We start from the raw sequence: 23,194 nt of genomic DNA on the forward strand, positions 1-23,194 counted from the left end.
CTACTGAGATACACTCCCACTGCTGACGCAGCCTGCCGTTGCTGAGGCAACCCGCCACAACAGAGAGACTCCACTGCAGGGCGTAGCCTGTGGCAGCCGGGAGGAGACCACATCAGCAAGGCAGAGCCTGCAGCAACAGGGCGAACCTCACACCAGGAGGGCAGAGCCTCAGCAGGCAAATAGTGACTAGACTGCCTCCTAGCTGGGCAGGACAGTGCAACGGACACACAAATAAAACCCCAACCCCCCAAGACAGAGCATCTAAGAAAAAAAGGGTTTTTTTTAATGAGTTCTGCTGCAGCAGAATTAAATGTAGAAGCCTAACAGCCCTGAATGAACAACAGAGCTCACAGATCAGCACTTGAACTCCTATAAAGTACAGACTGTCTCCTCAAGCAGCTCCCTGACCCCTCTATATCCAGAAGACTGACATTTGGCAGGCATCATTCTGGGACAAAAATAGCAGAAAAAGAAACTGGTAGCATCCCTCACTGTTCTGCAGCTGCTATAGGTGCACCCCAGACTAGCAGGGCCTGGAGTGGACCTCAGCAGTTGTACAGTGGAGGGGCTAGATTGGTAGAAGAAAAACCAAGTTACAGAAATACTTCATCATTAACAATCTGGGCGTCCACTCAGAGACCCAAGTGAAAAGTCAGCAACTACTAAGACGACAGGTGGATAATTCCACAAAGATGGGAAGAAACCAGCGCAAAAAGGAAGAAAACACCCAAAACCAGAACACCACGACTCCTACAAAGGACCAAAACTCCTCACCAGCAAGGGAACAAAGCTGGACAGAGAATGACTGTGACGAAATGATGGAATTAGACTTCAGAAAGTGGATAATGAAAAACTTTTTTGAGCTAAAAGAACATGTTTTAAATCAATGCAAAGAAACTAAGAACCTTGAAAAAAGATTTGAGGAAATGATAACAAGAATGGATAACATAGAGAGGAATATGAATTAATTGAAGGAGCTGAAAAACCCAATACAAGAACTTCGCTAAGCATGCACAAGTTTCAACAGCCAAATTGACCAAGCAGAAGAAAGAATATCAGAAGTCGAAGATCAACTCAATGAAATTAAACGAGAAACCAAGATTAAAGAAAAAAGTGCAAAAAGGAATGAACAAAGTCTCCAAAAAAATGTGAGACTATGTAAAGAGACATAACCTACGTTTGATAGGTGTACCAGAATGTGATGAAGAGAATGAATCCAAGCTGGAAAATACTCTTCAGGATATAATCCAGGAAAATTTCCCCCACCTAGCAAGGCAGGCCAACACTCAAATGCAGGAAATACAGAGAACACCACAAAGATATTTCGCAAGAAGAGCAACCCCAAGGCACATAATCATCAGATTCACCAGGGTTGAAATAAAGGAGAAAATACTAAGGGAAGCCAGAGAGAAAGGTTGGGTCACTTACAAAGGGAAGCCCATCAGACTCAGCAGATCTCTCAGCAGAAACACTACAAGCCAGAAGAGAGTGGGGGCCAATATTCAACATCCTTAAAGAAAAGAACTTTCAACCCAGAATTTCATATCCAGCCGAACTGAGCTTCATAAGTGAAGGAAAAATAAAATCCTTTGTGAACAAGCAAGTACTCAGAGATTTTGTCACCACCAGGCCTGCTTTACAAGAGCTCCTGAAAGAGGCATTACACATAGAAAGGAACAAACAGTACCAGCCACTCCAAAATCACACTAAATGCTGAAAAGCATCAACATAATGAAGAATCTACATCAACTAAAGGGCAAAACAGCCAGCTAGCATCAAAATGGCAGTATCAAATTCACACATAACAATATTAACCCTAAATGTAAATGGACTAAATGCACCAATCAAAAGACACGGACTGGCAAATTGGATAAAAAACCAAAACCCATCAGTGTGTTGTATCCAGGAAACCCATCTCACATGCAAGGATACACAAAGGCTCAAAATAAAGCGATGGGGGAAGATTTACCAAGCAAATGGAGAGCAAAAAAAAAAGCTGGAGTTGCAATTCTCATCTCTGATAAAATAGACTTTAAAGCAACAAAGATCAAAAGAGACAAAAAAGGCCATTACATAATGGTAAAAGGATCAATACAACAAAAAGAGCTACCAATCCTAAACATATATGGACCCAATACAGGAGCACCCAGATATATAAAACAAGTTCTTAATGACTTAAAAAGAGACTTAGACTCCCACACAATAATAGTGGAAGACTTTAACACTCCACTGTCAATAATAGACAGATCAACCAGACAGAAAATCAACAAGGATCTCCAGGGCTTGAACTCAGACCTGGAACAAGCAAACCTGATAGACATTTACAGAACTCTCTACCCCGAATATACATTCTTCTCAGCACCACATCACACCTACTCTAAAATTGACCACATAATGGGAAGTAAAGCACTCCTCAGCAAATGCAAAACAACTAAAATTATAACAAACAGTCTCTCAGACCATAGTGCAATCAAGTTAGAACTCAGAATTCAGAAACCAACCCAGAACCGCACAGCTTCATGGAAACTGAACAACTGGCTCTTGAATGTTGACTGGATAAACAATGAAATGAAGGCAGAAATAAAGAAGTTCTTCAAAACCAATGAGAACGAAGACACAACATGCCAGAATCTCTGGGACACATTTAAGCAGTCTCTAGAAAGAAATATATAGCAATAAGTGCCCATATGAGGAGAATGGAGAAATCCAAAATTAACACCCTATTGTCTAAATTGAAAGAGCTAGAGGAGCAAGATTAAAAAAAACTCAAAACCTAGCAGAAGACAAGAAATAACTAAGATGAGAGCTGAACAGAAGGAGATAGAGACACGAAAAACCCTTCAAAAAATCAATAAATACAAGAGCTAGTTTTGTGAAAAGATCAACAAAATGGACAAACCACTAGCCAGATTGATTAAAAAAAAAAGAGAGAGAGAGAGAAAACAACCAAATAGATGTAATACAAAATGATAAAGGGGAAATCACGACAGATTCCACAGAAATTCAAACCATCATCAGAGAATATTACAAACAACTCTATGCACATAAACTAGTAAACCTGGAAGAAATGGATAAATTCCTGGACTCCTGTGTCCTCCCAAGCCTAAACCAGGAGGAAGCTGAAACTATGAATAGACCAATATCAAGGTCAGAAGTCAAGGCAGCCATTAAGAGCCTACCACAAAAAAAAAAAGCCCAGGTCCAGATGGGTTCACAGCCGAATTCTACCAGACACACAAAGAGGAGCTGGTACCATTCCTTCTGAAACTATTCCAAATAATCCAAACAGAGGAAATCCTTCCCAAATCATTTTATGAGACCAACATCATCCTGATACCAAAACCCGGCAGAGACCCAACAAGAAAAGAAAACTTCAGGCCAATATCCATGATGAACATGGATGCAAAAATCTTCAATAAAATATTGGCAAGCTGATTGCAACAGCAAATCAAAAAACTTACCCATCGTGATCAAGTAGGATTTATCCCAGGGATGCAAGGCTGGTTCAACATACGCAAGTCTATAAACGTAATTCACCACATAAACAGAACCAAAAACAGAAACCACATGATTATCTCAATTGATGCAGAGAAGGCATTCGACAAAATTCAACAGTCCTTTATGCTAAAAACCCTCAATAAACTCGGTATCGATGGAACGTATCTCAAAGTAATAAAAGCTATTTACGACAAACCAACAGCCAATATCATACTGAATGGGCAAAAAATAGAAGCATTCCCTTTGAAATCCGGCACTAGACAAGGATGCCCTCTTTCACCACTTCTATTCAATATAGTACTGGAAGTTCTAGCCAGAGCAATCAGGCAAGAAAAAGAAATAAAGGGTATTCAAATAGGAAAGGTGGAAGCCAAATTGTCTCTATTTGCAGACGACATGATAGTATACCTAGAAGACCCCATCGCCTCAGCCCAAAAACTCCTGAAACTGATAAGCAACTTCAGCAAAGTCTCAGGATATAAAATCAATGTGCAAAAATCACAAGCATTCTTATATACCAATAACAGACTTAAAGAAAGCCAAATCAAGAACAAACTGCCACTTACAATTGCTACAAAAAGAATAAAATACCTAGGAATACAACTCACAAGGAACGTAAGGGACCTCTTCAAGGAAAACTACAAACCACTGCTCCACGAAATAAAAGAGGACACAAACAGATGAAGAAACATTCCATGTTCATGGTTAGGAAGAATTAATATCGTGAAAATGGCTATACTGCCCAAAGTAATTTACAGACTAAACACTATCCCCATCAAGCTACCATTGACTTTCTTCACAGAACTGGAAAAAACAACCATGAACTTCATATGAAACCAAAAGAGAGCCCACATAGCCAAGTTAATTATAAGCAAAAAGAAAACAGCGGCGGCATCACACTACCAGATTTCAAACTATACTACAAGGCTACAGTAATCAAAATAGCATGGTACAAAACAGAGATATAGACCAATGGAACAAAACAGAGGCATCGAAGGCAACACAACATATCTACAACCATACAATCTTTGATAAACCTGACAAAAACAAGCAATGGTGAAAGGATTCCCTGTTTAATAAATGGTGTTGGAAAAACTGGCTAGCCATGTGCAGAAAGCAGAAACTGGACCCCTTCCTGACACCTTACACTAAAATTAACTCCACATGGATTAAAGACTTAAACATAAGACCTGGCACCATGAAAACCGTAGAAGAAAATCTAGGCAAAACCATCCAGGACACAGGAGTAGGAAAGGACTTCATGACCAAAACACAAAAAGCATTGACAACAAAAGCCAAAATAGACAAATGGGACCTAATGAAACTCCACAGCTTCTGCATGGCAAAAGAAACAGTCACTAAAGTGAATCCGCAACTAACAGAATGGGAAAGAACTTTTGCAGTTTACCCATCTGACAAAGGGCTGATATCCAGAATTTACAAAGAACTCAAACAGATTTACAGGAAGAAAACAAACAAGCCCATTTAAAAATGTGCAAAAGATATGAACATACACTTTACAAAAGAAGACATATAGGAGGCCAACAATCATATGAAAAAATGCTCATCATCACTGGTCATCAGAGAGATGCAAATCAAAACCACATTGAGATACCATCTCACTCCAGTTAGAATGGCGATCATTAAAAAATCTGGAGACAACAGATGCTGGAGAGGATGTGGAGAAATAGGAACACTTTTACACTATTGGTGGGAGTGTAAATTAGTTCAACCATTGTGGAAGACAGTGTGGCGATTCCTCAAGGCCTTAGAAATAGAAATTCCATTTGACCCAGCAATCCCATTACTGGGTATATATCCAAAGGACTATAAATCATTCTACTATAAGGACACATGCACATGAATGTTCATTGCAGCACTGTTTACAATAGCAAAGACCTGGAACCAACCCAAATGCCCACTGATGATAGACTGCATTGGGAAAATGTGGCACATATACACCATGGAATATTATGCAGCAATCAGAAATGATGAGTTCGTGTCGTTTGTAGGGACGTGAATGAATCTGGAGAACATCATTCCCAGCAAACTGACACAAGAACAGAAAATTAAATACCACATATTCTCACTCATAGGCGGGTGATGAAAAATGAGAACACATGGACACAGGAAAGGGAGTAATAAACACTGGGGTCTATTGGGGGGAAAAGGGGAGGGCCAGCGAAGGGAGGAACTGGGGAGGAATAGCCTGGAGAGAAATGCCAAATGTGGGTGAAGGGGAAAAAAGGAAGCAAAACACACTGCCATGTGTGTACCTATGCAACTCTCTTGCATGTTCTGCACATGTACCCCAAAACCTAAAATGCAATAAAAATGTTTTTAAAAAAAGGCATGTGCTCTCATGCTTCTCTGTGATGGGCATACCTGCAAAACTAAAAACTGATAATGGACCAGGATATACTAGTAAGTCATTTCAATGTTTTCTAGAGAAATGGAATATTCAACATACCACCAGCATTCCTTATAAGTCACAAGGACAGGCCCTGGTTGAAAGGGCTAACAGGACTCTCAAGGAACAGTTAAATAAACAACAAAAACCAGATGACAATGATTGTTCTACTCCCCAGGCCAGATTGCATCTAGTGTTGTTTAAAATTTCTGAACTTTAGCAGGTCTCAAGCCTACACGGCTGTGGAACAACATTTTACAGCAGTTCAGCATAACCCCCAGGAACGGAAATAAGTGTGGTGGAGACTCATCCACTGCAAAATGGACGTCATGTACTCTTATAACTACGGGCTGAGGATTTGCTTGCATTTCCACAGATAACTCTCCTGATCCTGTTTGGATTCCATCATGGCTTCTTAAGCTCATCCCTGAAGAACAACATGAGCTCCCACCGCTGCCCCCACGGAAATCACAGGAGAGCCCCAAATCTGATGGACCAACTTCTGGATGATCATATCATCCATCTCCCTAATCACAACTCTTCTGGCTGCCATGCTTCTTCTCACCACCTCGGCAGTTTACCCCACCCTCCTCCTCCTCCTCCTCTAACTCCTGCCCCTCCTCCCCATTCTCCTCACCATCCTGTTAATGAAAGCCCGCTTCATTCACCTCTACTCACTTTCTCACAAATTGATCCACTTGTGAATATGGCTTGTCACACTACAGAACGGTGCAACATTCCACCCACTCCCAGCCATACTCTTGCTGCTGCTCTCATTATCCATTTCATTCTGATGGGTTTCACTGCTTCTGTATCTCTCAACTCTGTTAATTTTTCCTACTGGGCATATATACATTCACCCCACCACTGTATGCTCTGTTTCTTGGATGGACTCTTCCATAGAAATCTATACTAACTGTAGTGCTCTCCTGCCTGTCTCTAATGACAACCACCTACCTGTTCATCAAAGGGAAGAAGGTACCCTTTATAATGCCTCTATTGAATTTAAATTTTCTTCTCTTTGCCTTGGGCCCACTCCCGGCTGTCTCCCTATTGGTCCCCAGGCATGGATGTGGGTTGTATCTGGGGCCAGTAATGCTTCTTTCCAGACCCAGTATATGTTTATGTCATTTTATCTTCACTTATTAGTCCCACAACTGTCATTGCCTTTGGTTCATTGGGACCACTGTAATGCACCAGTTGGAAACATACTGGGCCCCCTTGATAATGCTATCATTGTTGACTGGGCTCCTAAAGGTTTCTATTGGCATAATTGCACTGGACAACACCCAGACTGCCAGAAATATTCTCATCTCTTCACGGAGGACACGACACACTCAGCACTGCATCAAGTTCTGCATCACGTTCCTCGCCTACGGACCTCACCACTTCCCTACAAATGGTCTCACGCTGTCATCGTTGCACCGTGCTCTAAGGTGATTCACCGTCTTGTTGGACTGGAACACCCTGAACTGTGGAAGCTGGCTGCTGCTCTCAGTGGACTTCACTTTTGAAATGTTTTCATGGACTCTTATGGTCGCAGCTCTGGTGACACTCTACACCGTCTACACTTTACTCCCAAAGACATAATACCTATTCGCAGTTGTGTTAAGCCTCCTTAGATGTTACTGGTTGGTAAATTTTTCGTTTCCTTTTTCACCAACTCTATTGACTGTAACAATTGCAAATTGTTTTTTGTCTAGATGCTACCTTTTCTGTTAACTCTAATGTATTGCTGGTCAGGGCTAGGGAGGGAGTTTGGGTTTCTGTTGTATTACATCATCCATGGGAGTCCCCTCCCTCTATGCACATTGTAACTCAAATCCTCAAGGACATTTTACATCGCACCCATCACTTTATCTTTACCTTGATAGCAGCGGTCATTGGACTGATTGCTGTCACGGCCTCAGCTGCGACTGCTGGCATGGCCACACAAAACTGCATTCAAGCAGCTCACTTGGTTGAACTTTGGCAAAATAATTCAACTACTCTCTAGAATTCCCAGTCCCAGATTGATCAACATTTGGCTAATCAAGTTACTGACCTTCGCCAAAGTATCATTTGGCTGGGCGACAGCCTTTTAAATCTTGAGCATCGTGCTCTGTTACAATGTGACTGGAACACGTCTGATTCTTGCATTGCTCCTTTCAATTAAAATTCTAAACTTCACCCCGGGACACTATATACCACCACCTGCTGTCCTGGGATGATAACCTCACCTTGGACATGAACCACCAGAAGCAACAAATTTTTGAGGGTTCTCCGGCACATCTAACTACTGTCCCAGGTTCAGAAACTTTTGAAGGCATCATACAAGGCCTCTCTGACCTTAATCTAATTAAGTGGTTTAGAAAATGGTCTGTTCCTAGGTGGGTTCTTCTTGTTGCCATCATTGTGATTGTTGCTTGCATTTTTACCTTGTTAATTACATGTTTCTGTATTTGAAAATTTCACAAACATAATATGCAACAATCTCAGTCCATGGTGGCCATAACCACACTTGTAAAACAAAAGAAACGGGGAAATGTGGGTAAGGTATAGATACAAAGGAAGGAGAGCTAAGCAGAATCCTCTCACAATTAAGACCTGGAGAATATCTCAGTTTATAGTGTTACTATTCAGTTATTTTCTTTTATATAATTCTTTATTTAATTATATATTAGTTTATAGAATTAGGGCTTGGAGAATATCTCAGTTTATAGTGTTACTACTCAGTTATTTTTCTTTATACAATCCTCTCTATATAATCACATATTAGTTCATAGAATGAGTGCCTAAAGAATATCTTACCACTCAGTTATTTCCATATATATATATAATATATATATAATGTATAATATACATAATATATATATGAATCTATATCTTAGTTTATAATCAGAGGAATGCCTAGAGTAGATACAGTACAGAGCATGAATTAAGGAATAAGCAGCTTATAATCAGGGAAATGCCTAGAGCAAACACAGTGCGCAGCATGATTTTAGGGAAAAGCAGTTATACCAGGACAAGAATCCGTGGCCCAGGAGGCAGCGTTCAGTATTGTCAAAATAGCCGCTGTACGTCAGGCTTGGGGCAAGAGCCACTCCTCCTGATAAAGGTGTTGTAGGACCTTGCTCCAGATTTGTGGACGGCTGCCCTCAGAATGGCAATCGCACCTTGGTGACTGTGAACTTTATCAGCTCTTGTTACTGTGCTGCTGGAAGAGCATTCCCCCACAGAACTCATTGGAAGCTCCCAGCAGGTGGCATAGACCCTGACAGCTCTGTCACTGCTATGTGACTTAAAGCATCCTCCTATAAATCTTCTTAGTAGCTTTCCCATAGACAGAGGTATTGCACACGGCACCCTCTTCACTGCGCACGGCCCACCCCCATGCCTCAGTGACCTAATGGGAATGGACCCTTTGCTTTGAGCTGTCCCCCTCCCAGCCTAGGTGACCTAATGGGGGTTGAGCCCTTGTTTTATTGCTCATGACCCTATCACTATTCTTAAAGACTACTTCACTCATTGCTCTACCCCCTAACTTATACACAATAAATACTCATGCTTCTGGACATTGGGAGCCTCACCTGACTCCACTCATAGGTGGCATGGCCTCCTGAGCCCAGCTGCATTTTCTTTGTACTTCTGTGTTCTGTCTCTTTATTTCTCAGATTGTGTGCCTCAGCACAGCATAAGAGACACCCCATGACCCTGTGGGCCATCAGCCCTACAGTACAATCTAATATACTGTAGGTAATATACTGGGGGAAACATAGCAGACCTATATGTTCAGACTCTTCTCTGTGTCTTTGTATCTTCAGACACAATGATGCACCTTTCTTCTGGGTACAGAGAGGGCACCTCTCATGTGAGAGCCATATGATTGGCTTCAGGGAAGAAGGGCAGGCAGAGGGTGACAGTGGCCATCCTGCTCTTGTTGTTTTCTCAAATTCCTCTAGTATAAAATATTTAAGAGCCCAAGTTATTATATTTTGGAGTAGCATGTCCTGAACCCCATCATTCACATGCTACAAAACCCAGAATCTTTGAGGAATGATACATGTGACTATAAAATATTTAAATGCAAAATACAAATGATGGCTGGGCATGCAGGCCAGCACTTAATCCCAGCACTTTGGGAGGCCCAGGTGGGCAGATCACTTGAGTCCAGGAGTTCAAGATCAGCCTGGCCAATATGGCAAAATCCCCATCACTACAAAATATACAAAAATTAGCTGGACACCGTGTTGTATACCTGTGATCTCAGCTACTTGAGGAGGGTGGGCTGAGGATCAACTTAAACAATATCGTATGTAAAAACAAATGTTTTCTTTTTTTCCTCTAAGTTTAGACAAGTTTAGCAGTTGGAGTGGAGAAGGAACAAGGAAATCTGTAAGGAATTGTTATCAGTTGGTTGTAAACAGGAGTGATTTGCGTTCACTATACACTTATGAAATTCACACATGCTGCCAAGCTGGTGGTGAACAGCAGTAATGATGGCAGTGTCCTGGCCCTGCACTTCTCTCTAGGGATAGCAATTTTCAATGTACCTGATACTCTTTGACTGTGCAATTTTCCATCTCAGGCCCTTCAGTCCAGCCTGCAAAAGGAAACGGATTGTGTGTGTTTTCCTTCCTGCCGGTCCACTCCAAGGAGCCAACAAGACACCTCTCTCCCGCCCCCCACCACACCTCCCCACACCCTCCAAACTGACCCCCTCAAAGACTGCAGTGCTTTTCAGTCCTTTGTAACTGCTGAAATTTTTCATATTTTCACAATATGAAAATCAGAGCGATGGTCCTGAGCGCCTGGAGGGACATCTTTGCTCGCTCTCAAAACACCCCATGAGCCTCATCCAAAGTGTTCTGCTGAGCAGAAGAAAACGTTTTTGCATCTGTCTCATCCTAAGGTGACATCTTCTTTTTGGGGCGGGGTCCTGGCCAGTCAAGGGAGAGCCCCACCGTCCAACACTCATCCTTCTGGGCTGCTCAGCCTCCTCTTCCCTGTGGCCCTGCAGGAGATCCTTCCAGGCTGCGGAGGATCAGGACCAGGGCTCCCAGTCCACGAGCTTAAGAGCCTGTGGTGCGGATTTCCCTTTCTGGCTGAGATCTTGGGACCAAAGAATGAGATTTCCAGAGTCAGGTTCCAAAGCTTAGTGAAACAGCGACAAAGAGCCCGCAATAGAGACGTGGGAGCTAGAAATTCGGCATAAAAATCTGAATATGAAGAACAGAGTAAATTAACATTCGGAATAGGATGAGCCATCTGAATAAAACAGTATTACTCCTAAGTTAGGTCCCCAATCATCTACTCTAAACCCAGACACAATCACCAATGACTGACAGAGCTAACCCCATCAAAATTTCTCATACCACCATTTTTTACGAAAAAGACAATGGGTGCCATTACGAGATTTTTTGGGTGAAAGGAATCTCCCCGTCTAGGATTGAGGCATAGCAGCAATTTTAGTGAAGGAGACCTCTCACTCCAAAACCCAGGGTCACGGGGTGAGGGATTTACTGGGTTGCTGAGACGCTGATTGTGGGCTCTGGCCCTCCGATTGCCTGGGGCCAGGAGGGTCGCTCAGGACGGGGATCCTCCAGGCTTGGTGACTCCGATTGGATGTTTCAGCAATTTCCCTGTGGACCAGGCCACTGTGAGAACCCAGTTTCTGGGCCCCGGCCCCCTTAGGAGGGGATAGGAGAGCGCGAGTGACATCACAGGGGACGCATTGCGAGGCGGGAGCAGGAGAGGCCGAAACTTGCAGCAGCCCTGCCACTGCGGGACTTCCTTCTCTGGGACCCAAATCTTTCTCACCTGTGACCCAGGACTTGAAACAAAGGGCGAACGGAATCCACATCCCGTTCACTTTATCTTTGAGGTGGGAGGGGCTCCAGAGTAAAAGACCAGCTTTTGTGCACAGCAAACCACAAGGTCTTACCGAGATTTGAACTCGGATCTCTGAGATTCGGATTCCAGAGTGCTCACCATTACACCATGGAACCGCCAGCCAAGAGCAGTCTCAGTTATTGGCATTTGCAAGTGAATTTTCAGCTTCCAGAGTCACCGGAATTTCCTTCACAGCTCTTTTCTTCTGGTCACACAGCACCTGAGTACCTTTAAACTACAATAGGAGGAGTCGCCCCAGACTGACGTCTCTCTGCTCTTCTCTTTAGGTTTCTATCTCGGAGATTCAGCACTATTTGGGATAGGAACCCAGAGAGCTATATTTAGGCCTCCATAAAAGCCACCAGCTCGGCAGAGTTGCCGGAGTTTCCTGCCCACTGGGGTTTCCTTCTTTTTCTTTGCAACTGTCCTGTTTCCTCTGTCCATGGAGCACCACTGACCGTTTCCAGAATGGGATTTGGAATATGCTGGGATTTCTGCTCTTCTTCTTCTTCTGCCTTCTCCTCCTCCTCTTTCTCCTCCCCCTTCTCCTCCTCCTGTCATTCTATTTCCAACTCCCTCCTTCCTCCTCGCTCTCTTCCTCACAGCCCCCCACACTCCTTTTCCCAGCCCCCTCCAGCTCTCTATCCTTCCTGCCTCCTCCTCCTCCTCCTCCTCCTCCTCCACCCCTCCTTGGCCACCATTCTTCTTCCTTCTCTAGACTCCCACCCTACCCACTACCAACCTTCCACACAGCCTACACTCACAGAAAAACGGCCCACCACAGTCCGAGAGGAAGTGGAGGAGGGTGTTCCTAGTCAGGACATTTTGGGGTATCTTTACTGGTGAATGTGAGTTCAGCGACTCCAACAGAGGTGATGAACATCAGCCAGTCCTCAAGGCCTGGGCAGGACCGGCAGATCCAAGGCCACCCCATTCCTGGGGTGACCCAAAAGGGTCCTGCTTCCACTCAAGAAGACCGAATCCAGTTGCCAAAGTCCAAGGAAATTGACAGCAGAAGGAGCCATTTTCTTTGCAAGTCCAGTTCCAAGTGGAAGGATCACAGTTTCTCCTTCCAGCCACCGCGAGGTCAAGACTCAGGGATTTGCATCACCCAGGACTCAGCCAGTACCCTGGATGCCTGGCTAGGGCCTGTTCAGGGAAAAGCTAGGCATGGGGCCCATTTCCACCTAGGCAGAGGTACCTGGGGATGTGGGCACTCACCAAGAGATTGCCCCTTCCATCCTCCTGAGGCCGTGTGGAGACTCAGCACTGCTACCTCTTGGACTTCACCCTGGGAATGCCACCAGCTCCCGCTGCTCTGGGCTTCCAGTGAGGTCTCCAAGGTTCTGATTTTTGAATCGTCCTGATTTGGTGCACCAAGAGGTGCCTCCCACAAAGTGAGCAGACGTGAAGAGCCACCAGATCCAAAAGGCAAAATCACAAGGCATTACCAGCTAGATAGGGACAGCGTCCCCTCTCTATTATGATTTAGATTCAAAGGGAAGATGTCATGGTCCCTAAACATCACAGCATGACCAGGGCATGGCACCCACACCTGCAGTGCCCTTGCCCCTGGTTGGGTGTAAATTATTTTACTTAAGCAGACAAGTGTTCTCTTCAGGATTATTCCTCAGTGGCTAGATCTGCCTCTCTCTCTCTCTCTCTCTCTCTCTCTCTCTCTCTCTCTCTCTCTCTGTCTCTCCTCCTGAGCCCCCTCATTCTCTACCCGCCTTTATTTTCTCTCTCTGTTTCCACTTGGATGCCTCACTTCCACCTGCTTTCTCCTCTTCAGCTTTCATGGTTCCCCCCTTTTCTGCCTATTGGCATCCCCCAAATTAACACTGCTGACTATCCTGGGTGGGAATATGTGTGTTTTTGTGGCTGGTGTCCTCTAGACATGTCCAGGATGGGGGAACATGGTGCAGCGGCCAGTATAATGGTTTGAAAGGATGGCCACTTTCTAAAGCCTTTCACATCTCTCAGTCTGGGATCTTTTGGGACTAGAAAGCTCTGGGCCACTGTGGAATTCTTGGACCTCCAGGGCCATGTGGGGGATGTCTCCTTTCACTGAGCTTCATGGTGTGGCTATGAAGTATCAGGCCCTGCTCTGGGATAGGTATATCATTGTGAGCAAGTCTCAAGTCATGACTCATGAAGTGGGTCTGGAGGCCACCTCTGCAGGCATCGAGAGGTGTCAGAGAGAAAGGGGCACAGCCAGTTTTTGTCCTTCCCAGGAGGCTACTTATTGGGTTCTGGGGAAGTAGGAGCCAGTGCCAGGAGAGAAGCCCAGTGAGAAAGCAAATGGACAACATCAGACCTGGTGCTGAAGTCCCCACCTACAGTGGGGCTGCTTTCAAAACAGGCAAGGGGCAGTGGGGAAGGTCATGGCCTGGTGTTCTGGTGTCTTGTGTCCCTGATCCTTCATGTGGTTGTCCAAACTCACCCAAAGGCCAGATTCAATATCTCTGTTCCCAGTGAATTCTGACTGTGTCCTTGGAGGAGAATGGAGAGGCTGGGGAGCAACTTCTCACCCCATGCTAGCTGTATTTGATGTTACAGTATCATTTCTCTGGGCTATAATTAGTTAGCATGTGGCCATTAATGGAAAGGATTATGGTTTGAGCCCATCCTTGGATATTTTAGTCTTCACCTAAGTTCCCTCCCTTCCTTCCTCCCTCTCTCCCTTTTTTCCTTCCTTCCTTCCCTTTCTTTCTTTCTTTTTTTTTGAAATGGAGTCTCTCTCTGACACCTGGCTGGAGTGCAGTACCATGATCTCAGCTCACTACAACTTCCGCCTCCCAGGTTCCACCGATTCTTCTGCGTCAGCCTCCCAAGTAGGTGGGACTACAGGAGCGCGCCCCCATACCCAGCTAATTTTTTTGTTTTTAAGTAGAGATAAGGTTTTACCATATTGGTCAGGCTGGTCTCGAACTCCTGACCTCAGGTGATTTGCCCGCCTCAGCCTCCCAAAGTGCTGGTATTACAGGTGTGAGCCACTGCTCCCAGTCTCCCTTTCTTTTGAAATAGACCACTTTGCTTTGAAATCTAAGTTATTTTTCTGACTTCCAATTCTTTCTCAGAATTTGCCAAATCTCTGAAGGCACCTTTATCTTTCAGTCAAGGAGCTTATTCTGTAGCCTGTGGCTCCTCCCTGTCTCCTTCTCCTTTGATCTGTGGTTCCAAGTATTTAGCAAGTTCTGCCATCCAAGGTGGTTTCGCCCTGTCCTTACCAGAACCTGCACTATCTGGAGTGCTGATGCCACTATGACCTAACTGATCTGCTCTCTGGATTCCAGGGGCACCCCCAGGACAGAGGGTGAAGCACAGATATTGAAATCTTCAACTGCTCTGACTCTAGGTTGTGCATCTCAATGCCCAGTATTAGCCTCACAATATCAGGATGCCACCAAAGATTGGAGCTTTCACATTCTAATTTAAAAAAATGTATAGGTATTACTTTATAGGACAGTTCTAGGCTTACAGATAAATTGAGCAGATTCTGTAGAGGTTCCCATGTGCTGCCTGTCCTTCAATACATAATTTCCCTCATTAGTATCTTGCAATAGTGTGGTACGTTTGTGACACTGGATGAACCAATATTGATTATTGTAATTAACTAAAGTCTATAGTTTATATTAAGGGTTCCATCTTTTATCTTTTTTTTCTTTTTTAAGAATTCTGTGGGTTTTCAAAATTGCACAGTGTCATGAATCCCCAATACAGTATCATATGTAATAGTTTCACTGCTGAAAACTCCCCGTGCTTCACTAATTCATCCCTCCTTTCCCTTCTTCGCCCTTGGCAACCACTGATCATTTGTATCTTTTTGACTTTCTCAGAATGTCCTGCAGTTGGAATGATAGGGTATGTAGGTCTTCAGACTGGCTTCTTTCAAGTGTTATCAATTGGACATTCCTTTACGTCTTTTCATGGCTTGAGAGCTCATTTCTTTGCATCACTGACGAGCCTTCCAGTGTATGGATACAGCAAAATTTTGTTTGTCCATTCACTTGTTGCAAAGGACATCTTGTTTACTTCTAGTTTTGGGGGATAATAAATAAAACTGCTGTAAATATTTGTGTGCAGGTTTTTGAGTGAACGTAAGTTTTCATCTCATTTGGCTAATCAAACTGCCACTGTGAGATTATACAGCAAGACTATGTTTAGCTTTAACAAGCAAAAGAAAAAAAAAAACACACAAATAACTCCCAAACTATTTTCTAAAGCGATTGTACCATTTTGCATTTCTTCCAACAATCAATGAGAGTTCCTGTAGCTCTATTTGTTTGATAGATTTTAAGATTGTCACTTTTTACAGATTTTAGCCACTCTAATAGGTATGATCTGTTACCTCATTGTTTTCACGTGCAATTTTCTGATGACAAGTGACTATGAGTTTCTCTTTCATATACCTATTTGCTATCTGTGTATCTTTTTGGTGAGGTGTTCAGATCTTTTACCTACTTTTAAATTGGGTTGTTCACTTTCTTATTACTGAGTTTGAAGAGTTCTTTGTTTCATTTGGACCCAAGCACTTTATCAGATCTGTATTTTGCAAGTATTTTCTGATGATCCTGGGAACCAATGGCCCTTCCAAGATAGGGAAGGAATGTGGGCCAGGAAGCTCTAATCCAGGCACTGGTGGTAATGGTGCTATGAGGGGAGGAGGCAGTGGTGTCTCTTCATGCTCTCTCAGAGTCAAGTAGAAATCCACGATGCTCCAGCCCAGAGAGGTGAGCAAGAGCCTGGAGTTTTGGATCAAATCTGCCCTCTGGTCCTGGGTTTAACTCACACTCATTATTCACCTTGGCCAAGTCATTTGCGGTGCTGGTATTTTCATCTCAGTTCCATCATCTGAGAGACCTGAAAAATCATATCCACATTCAATTGTTGTTGAAAACATTAATTAGTATAGTTTCCAAAGGGCTAATTCAATAAAAATTGCTCAGAAAATGTATGAATAGATGTTACCTTATTGCTATCTTTCTGGTAAATTAGCACTTAGGAAGTGATGTCACATGCATTGTTTTGTGTGAAAAGAGCAACTGTTAGAATCTCCACTTTCTAGGGACCCCTCTTCCTGTGTTTCCTTAGAAAGTCTCTTTTGCCAGTTGTCTTCAACTCCATCAATATCCCTTTTTAAGTCAAATTCCCCTATCAAGCACTTTCAGTAACAGCCTATTAGGCACATTGAGTAAAAGTGCAAATCCTGGGCCCACAAGTCAGTCTCCTGACACATCCAGCTTCTTGCTCTGTGTTTCACCGCATTTTGAAATAAAACAATAAAGGGCAACCTTCTCGTGGAAAGTGTACAAATGAGTCTCTTTATGAAACTCCATTTAGTCCAACATCTCCACTCATGTCCATGGCCATATCCTCAGTTTCCTTCTCACAGAATCCACTTCTGCTCAGATTTCCTTAAAACCCTGGGTCATGTTCATCGTTACTCTCCTTCCCACTCCATGTCTCCTCCTGGAGCCCCTGGGGCTGCCTGGTGCTCATCTGCCAGGCGGTGCCCTCAGCTGAGGAATGAGAGGAGCCCTGTCCTTAGGAGGAGGGAGGTCACATGAGATAAGGAGCAGCATCTGGGCCTGTGGAGAGGACACATTGAAGGTGCTCAGTGAGGGTCGGGGGATGCACAGTCCCTGACACATGCCATAATAACTCGAGTATTGAAACTGAGTTCTTTGCTTGTGTCTCTTTTGCTTCCCCATGGATTCCCACACCCCCAGTCACGACTCACCCCCCCTGGCTCCAACACTCTCACCTGCTGGCTTTCCCAGGAATTCAGAGCACTTATCAGGCTCCAGGCAATAAAACAAAGGGAAGGGTTTTCATTCTCCTTTACCTGGTGATTTCTCCATGCTGTCTAATAGAGCATTCGTTCCCTACCACACCTTCTCTCTCTCGTTCGTCTTATTTTTCTACATATTTTTCCAATTTCAGTGGACCAGATTATAATGTTAGTGATTATAAAGTTAACTCAACCTCTTCCACATCCCTATGTAATACTTTCTTTCAATGGAATTATATATATAAATATATGCATTTATGTCATTTGTCATATACATTATCTATTATATACAGAGACATTTAATAAAATGTCTCTGTATATAATATGCATATGTGAATGATAGTTTCATAAATATCCCATGTTTAGTCTTCCCAATTCTTTTCTCTCATATGTTCATTTAGTGTTGATTTTCCTTGTTGTTTAAAATCCCCTCCCTCCCAAAACACAGCCTGTGTTCAGTGTGATTTCCTTGCCTTGGCCTTATCTACCTGGAAGTTATTCATGTTTACTAATCCAGTTTCTTTAATATGTTTATCAGTTGGGATCACCTTTCTCTTCTGGCAATCTTGTCATTAATGAGTGATGCGTGAAAAATCAACAATAGAGAAAAGACCAAAATGTCTTTCTTGGCAGGACATGATGCTACATTTACTCATCACTTTTACTGAGACTGTTTGTGAAGGTTACTTTTGGGATAATTTGACTGGGCCAGGGGGTGTCCGGATACTTGGTTAGACATTATTTCTCACTGTGTCTCTGAGGGTGTTTCTGGATGCGATTGACATTTGAATTGGTAAACTGAGTAAAGCAGATTGCCTTCCCCAGTGTGCATGGGCCTCATCCAGCCCACAGAAGGCTTGAACCGAACGAAAGTCTAAGAAAGAAGTCTGTCTGTCTCACTGCCTTTGAGCTGGGACATCAGTCTTCTGCCTTGGGCCTTGGACTTGGTGGTGAACTATATTCGACTCTCCTGGGTCTACAGCTTACTCAGTGTAGACCTGGAATTTTCTGATTCATAATCACATGAGCCAATGTAAATATCTCTCTCTCTCTCTCTCTCTCTCTCTCTCTCTCTCTCTCTCTCTCTCTCTCTCTGTGTGTGTGTGTGTGTGTGTGTGTGTGTGTGTGTGTGTGTCCTGCTCTTTTTCTTTCTCTGGAGAACTCAGACTAATATAGTAATATATGCCAGTTGCCAGTCTTTGTCTCTATGCTTTTTAAAGGTATAAAATAAATAAATAAAACAAAACCCTGGAGTGTTCTCAAAGAAACGTCACAAAAGAAATGAATTCTGGCAGGTTTTATACTGGACATTCAGGTGTGAGAAAAACCTGAAAAGCACTATGCTAGGGAAAGTAAACGCTATTAACAAGTCACACAAACACAAATTACACACCAGCAGGTAGGTTTGACCCTCAGGGTGGGGACATTTTATGTTAAGTGCACTTTTGTTGGAATTTAAGATGAATCTAGGACTTTCATAATGGATGTATCTATGTGTGTGTGTGTGTGTGTGTGTGTGTGTGTGTGTGTAGACATATAAATACACACACAATATACACACATACATACAGATATATATATGGAGAGAGAGTGTGTCTTGCTATCTTGTCCTGGCTGGTCTCCAACTCTGGGCCTCAGTCAAATCCTTTCATCTCTCCCTCTCAAAGTGTCCAGATTACAAATGTGAGCCACCTCACCCAGCCCCTTTTAATATTCTAAATTTAGTCCAACAATTGTGGAAGACAGTGTGGTAATTTCTCAAGGACCTAGAACCAGAAATGCCATTTGACCCAGCAATCCCGTTACTGGGTACATACCCAAAGGATTTAAAATCATTCTACTATAAGGACACAAGCACATGTATGTTTATTGCAGCACTCTTCAATAGCAAAGACTTGGAACCAACCCAAATGCCCATCAATGATAGAATGGATAAAGAAAATGTGGCAGATATACACCATGGAATACTATGTAGCCATAAAAAAGAATGAGCTAATGTCCTTTGTGTGGAATGGATGAAGCTGGAAATTATCATTCTCAGCAAATTGATGCAAGAACAGAAAACCAAACATTGTATGTTCTCACTCATAAGTGCGAGTTGAAAAATGAGAACACATACACACAGGGAAGGTAACATCACACACCAGGGCCTGTTGGGGGGTAGGGGGCAAAAGGAAGAGATAACATTAGGACAAACACCTAATGTAGATGACAGGTTGATGGGTGCAGCAAACCACCATAGCACATGTATAGGCACATGTAATAAACATGCACATTCTGCACATGTATCCAAAAACCTAAAGTATAATAAAGAAAAAGTTTTTTAATTTAAATACACATTCCAAAAATTACATAACAAGTTTAGGAGGCCTCCTTTATGCAAGTTTTACAAAAACAGAAAAGATGGCATATCGATGACAAGATGTCAAAGTGGCAACATCCTAAATAGTGAAAGAGAAAAAACTTATTTTGGAATTCTATGGTGCAATGAAAAATCTTTCAAGAACGTGACTTAGTAAGGACATTCAAAGACATACAAAAAATGAGGCCAGGCATGGTGACTCAGGCCTGTAATCCCAGCACTTTGGGAAGCAGGCAGATCACTTGAGGTCAGGGAGTCAGAGACCAGCCTGGCCAACATGGCAAAGCCTTGCCTCTACTAAAAATACAAAAATCAGCCAGTTGTGGTGGCACGTACCTAAAATCCCAGCTACTCAGGAGGCTTAAGCATGAGAATCACTTGAACCCAGGAGATGGAGGTTGCAGTGAGCTGAGATCATGCCACTGCACTTCAGCCTGGATGATGGAGCAAAACTCCATCTAAAAAAAAGAAAATACAAATAGGGAAACCCATTTGGGACCCTTTCTCTGCACGAGAGAGCTTTTTTCTTTCTTTCACCTATTAAACTTCTGCTCTTAAACTAAAAGTAAAATACAAATGAAATTAAAGACATAAAGATATATGAAAGTATTCGCTGACCCACACTACAAGAAACGTCAAAGAAGTCCTCTAGGCCTCAGATAAGGATACCAGACAGAAATCTGGACCTCCACAAACAAATATAGATGACTGAAAATCTCTATGTGAGTACTTTGATGTTGGGGTTTAGAACATGTCTAAAATCAAATTACATGACAACACTAGCATAAAGGCCAGAAGCGGAGGTATAATGTCACTTGATGGCAGACTATCAAGATGTAGTCTAGAAACCCTAAAGCCGTCACTGACATAAGAAAAGAAAGAATTATAGCTAACAAGCCAAAATAGGAAAGAAAATGGACTGATATAAAAACCATGTGATCACTATTCGAGAACAAATGCTCTCCAGGCCTCTCCCTATAGAAACACACCAGTGACCAGTGAGAAGTGAACAAGAATGATGAGTGCAACATTGTTTGTAATCCTAAAGTAATAGAACCAACGCAATTTCGAAGATAATGGAAAGCGCTTTATTTATTAAACAAACACAAGCAATTGAACAAACAGTGGAAGGAAGTCCTTTTGCCTAAAGGAACGCAGAGGGTCACGAGATGTACTCCTGCATGGATTTCAGGGTTCCCAGATGCTTGGTTTTCACGCTAGTTCTTCTGAAAGATCTTATTCTTGGGAGCTACATGTTCTCTCATTTGGGCTCTTTCAGGTTCTGTCTCCGTTTTCCCCTCAATTCCTCTCCATTCTGCTGCAATAACAAAATGACATCTCACCGCCAGTGCCTCTGCACAAGCCTCTTAGGAGGTCTGGTTGTCTGGTCCGCCGCTCCATGGCTTCTTTCCCTGCTTTTCCCTTTCCCGCTCCCGCCGTCCGGCCCCACGACCCGACCCCAGCCCAGCTGCGCGCCCAGGCTCCACCGCGCAGAAGGAGCCCTGGAGGCTCTCCCCTTTGCTCACCCCGCAGAGTGCAGAGAAATCAACCCGAATAAACGCTATGTGACGCACGTAAACGGAATTTCCATGGAAAAATCTCATGACTTCCATTCTCAAGGCTCTTCAAAGGACTAAAAGCCAAAGGTGACGATGCGTTCAGTCGACTAGTCCAAGTTGTGCGCCCTGCTGAGTGCCGGACCCTGCTCCCCGCGAGGGGACCCACGAAGGACCCTCACCACATCCCTGCCCTGGTGGAGCCCCCGTGCGGCACACAGGATCAGAAGACAGCAGCGGAAACTCCGCAGCGGCCTCGAAAGCGACGGAGCAGGGTGGGCACAGGCTTCCCCTCTGGGTGAAGGCGGCTCAAAGAAGGGGAAGAGCCATCCCAGGAGCCCGCCGGGCGTTGAGCTTCCCTTCGACCCCCAGGTGACTCCACCCGGGTCGCGGACCCGGGGTGTTTCCGGGGGCTTCTGAAGCAGCGGTGGGGCAGGGCGGGCAAAGGCCATTCCGCTGTCCTCTGACTCCAGAATCTCCCAATGCGCCGGTGTCCTAAGGGACCAACGGACTCGCCGCTCTAATCTCTCCAGGTTCCCCAGGTCTTGCTCACCGTTCTGCCGGGGCAGCCCTGAGGCTGGAAGGGATGCGGGAAGGTTGGTGAGGGCCCTGCCTCTAGCACCCTGTGAAACCACCAGCACCTGTCTCTGCGGCTCACTTGGTTAGCGCATTTGGCTGTTAACCAAAAGGTTGGTGGTTCGAGCCCACCCAGGAACGCCTCCTCTGACTTTAAGAGGGTTCATGTATTATCACTCACTAGAGAATCTCCCGTTTCTTCCCATAGTGCTAACTCCGAAAGGTTGGTGGTTCTAGGCCAGCCAGGGACATGCCCATTTCAGGGAGGGTTTTCTCTTCTCAGGATTCTAGTCACAGTTAACAGGGATCCCTGTCAAGAGCCACGCCCCTCACAGATCCAATTCTGACAGAGCATCTCCTGAAATGTCTTGTCGTCTTGTGCCTGTGTACAAGAAACAGGGACCAAAGGAGTCCCTCTGGCGCGATAAAATCCTCATGCTGCCCTGCATAGGCTTGGATGGGTTTTATACCAGCCTTGGTTTTTTGTTTTGTTTTTTGTTTTTTTTTTTAACAGGAAGATTAGAGAGGTGTCATATCCCCAGGATGTGCCTGGATTTACATAATGTGACCAGTAAAATCATTCATCGTCATCATAATCCTCCCCATCGTTTTTGAAAACAGCATTTTCCCCTCAGTTTGTGCATGATTTATTTAATCCTTTCCAAAATGTGTTTGAAATGAGGTTGGCTTTATGGTTTTGGGATTTTGAAGAATCCTGCAATCATCTTTCTTGCACACATCTCTTTGGCCACTGATATTCCTATAGTGTAGAGAACTGGATGTGCCACTGCCATGTTACAGGCTTTTTAATTTTTAGTTTTAGTCTTTGTGGTGGGGTCTCATTCTGTCTCTCAGGCTGGAGCACAGTGGCCCGATCACGTCTCACTGCAGGCTCCACTTCCCAGGCTCAAGTGATCCTCCCATCTCAGCCTTCCCAGTACCTGGAACTACAGTTGTGGGCCATCATGCCCTGCTAATTTTTGTATGTTTTGTAGAGAAGGGATTTCACCATGTGGCACATGCTGGTCTCCAAACTCCTGGGCTGAAGCAGCTCCAAGGCCTCAGAAAGTGCCAGGATTTACAGGCATGAGCCACTGCATCAGGCCTTGTAGAACACATCTAACTTC

General features: G+C 43.9%; 1 long non-coding RNA gene across 1 annotated transcript; it reads right to left on the bottom strand.

The window, feature by feature from the left end:
• Nucleotides 1-21,000: 21,000 nt before the first annotated feature.
• On the bottom strand, nucleotides 21,001-21,682 carry LOC108589401 (uncharacterized). The gene is made up of 2 exons (XR_001908624.4): nucleotides 21,462-21,682; nucleotides 21,001-21,253 (listed from the first exon to the last, which is right to left on the bottom strand). It is a non-coding gene; the product is annotated as an uncharacterized LOC108589401 (long non-coding RNA).
• Nucleotides 21,683-23,194: the final 1,512 nt, after the last annotated feature.

Source organism: Callithrix jacchus, chromosome 21, assembly GCF_049354715.1.
Source record: "Callithrix jacchus isolate 240 chromosome 21, calJac240_pri, whole genome shotgun sequence".
In the NCBI taxonomy this organism is placed as follows: domain Eukaryota; kingdom Metazoa; phylum Chordata; class Mammalia; order Primates; family Cebidae; genus Callithrix; species Callithrix jacchus.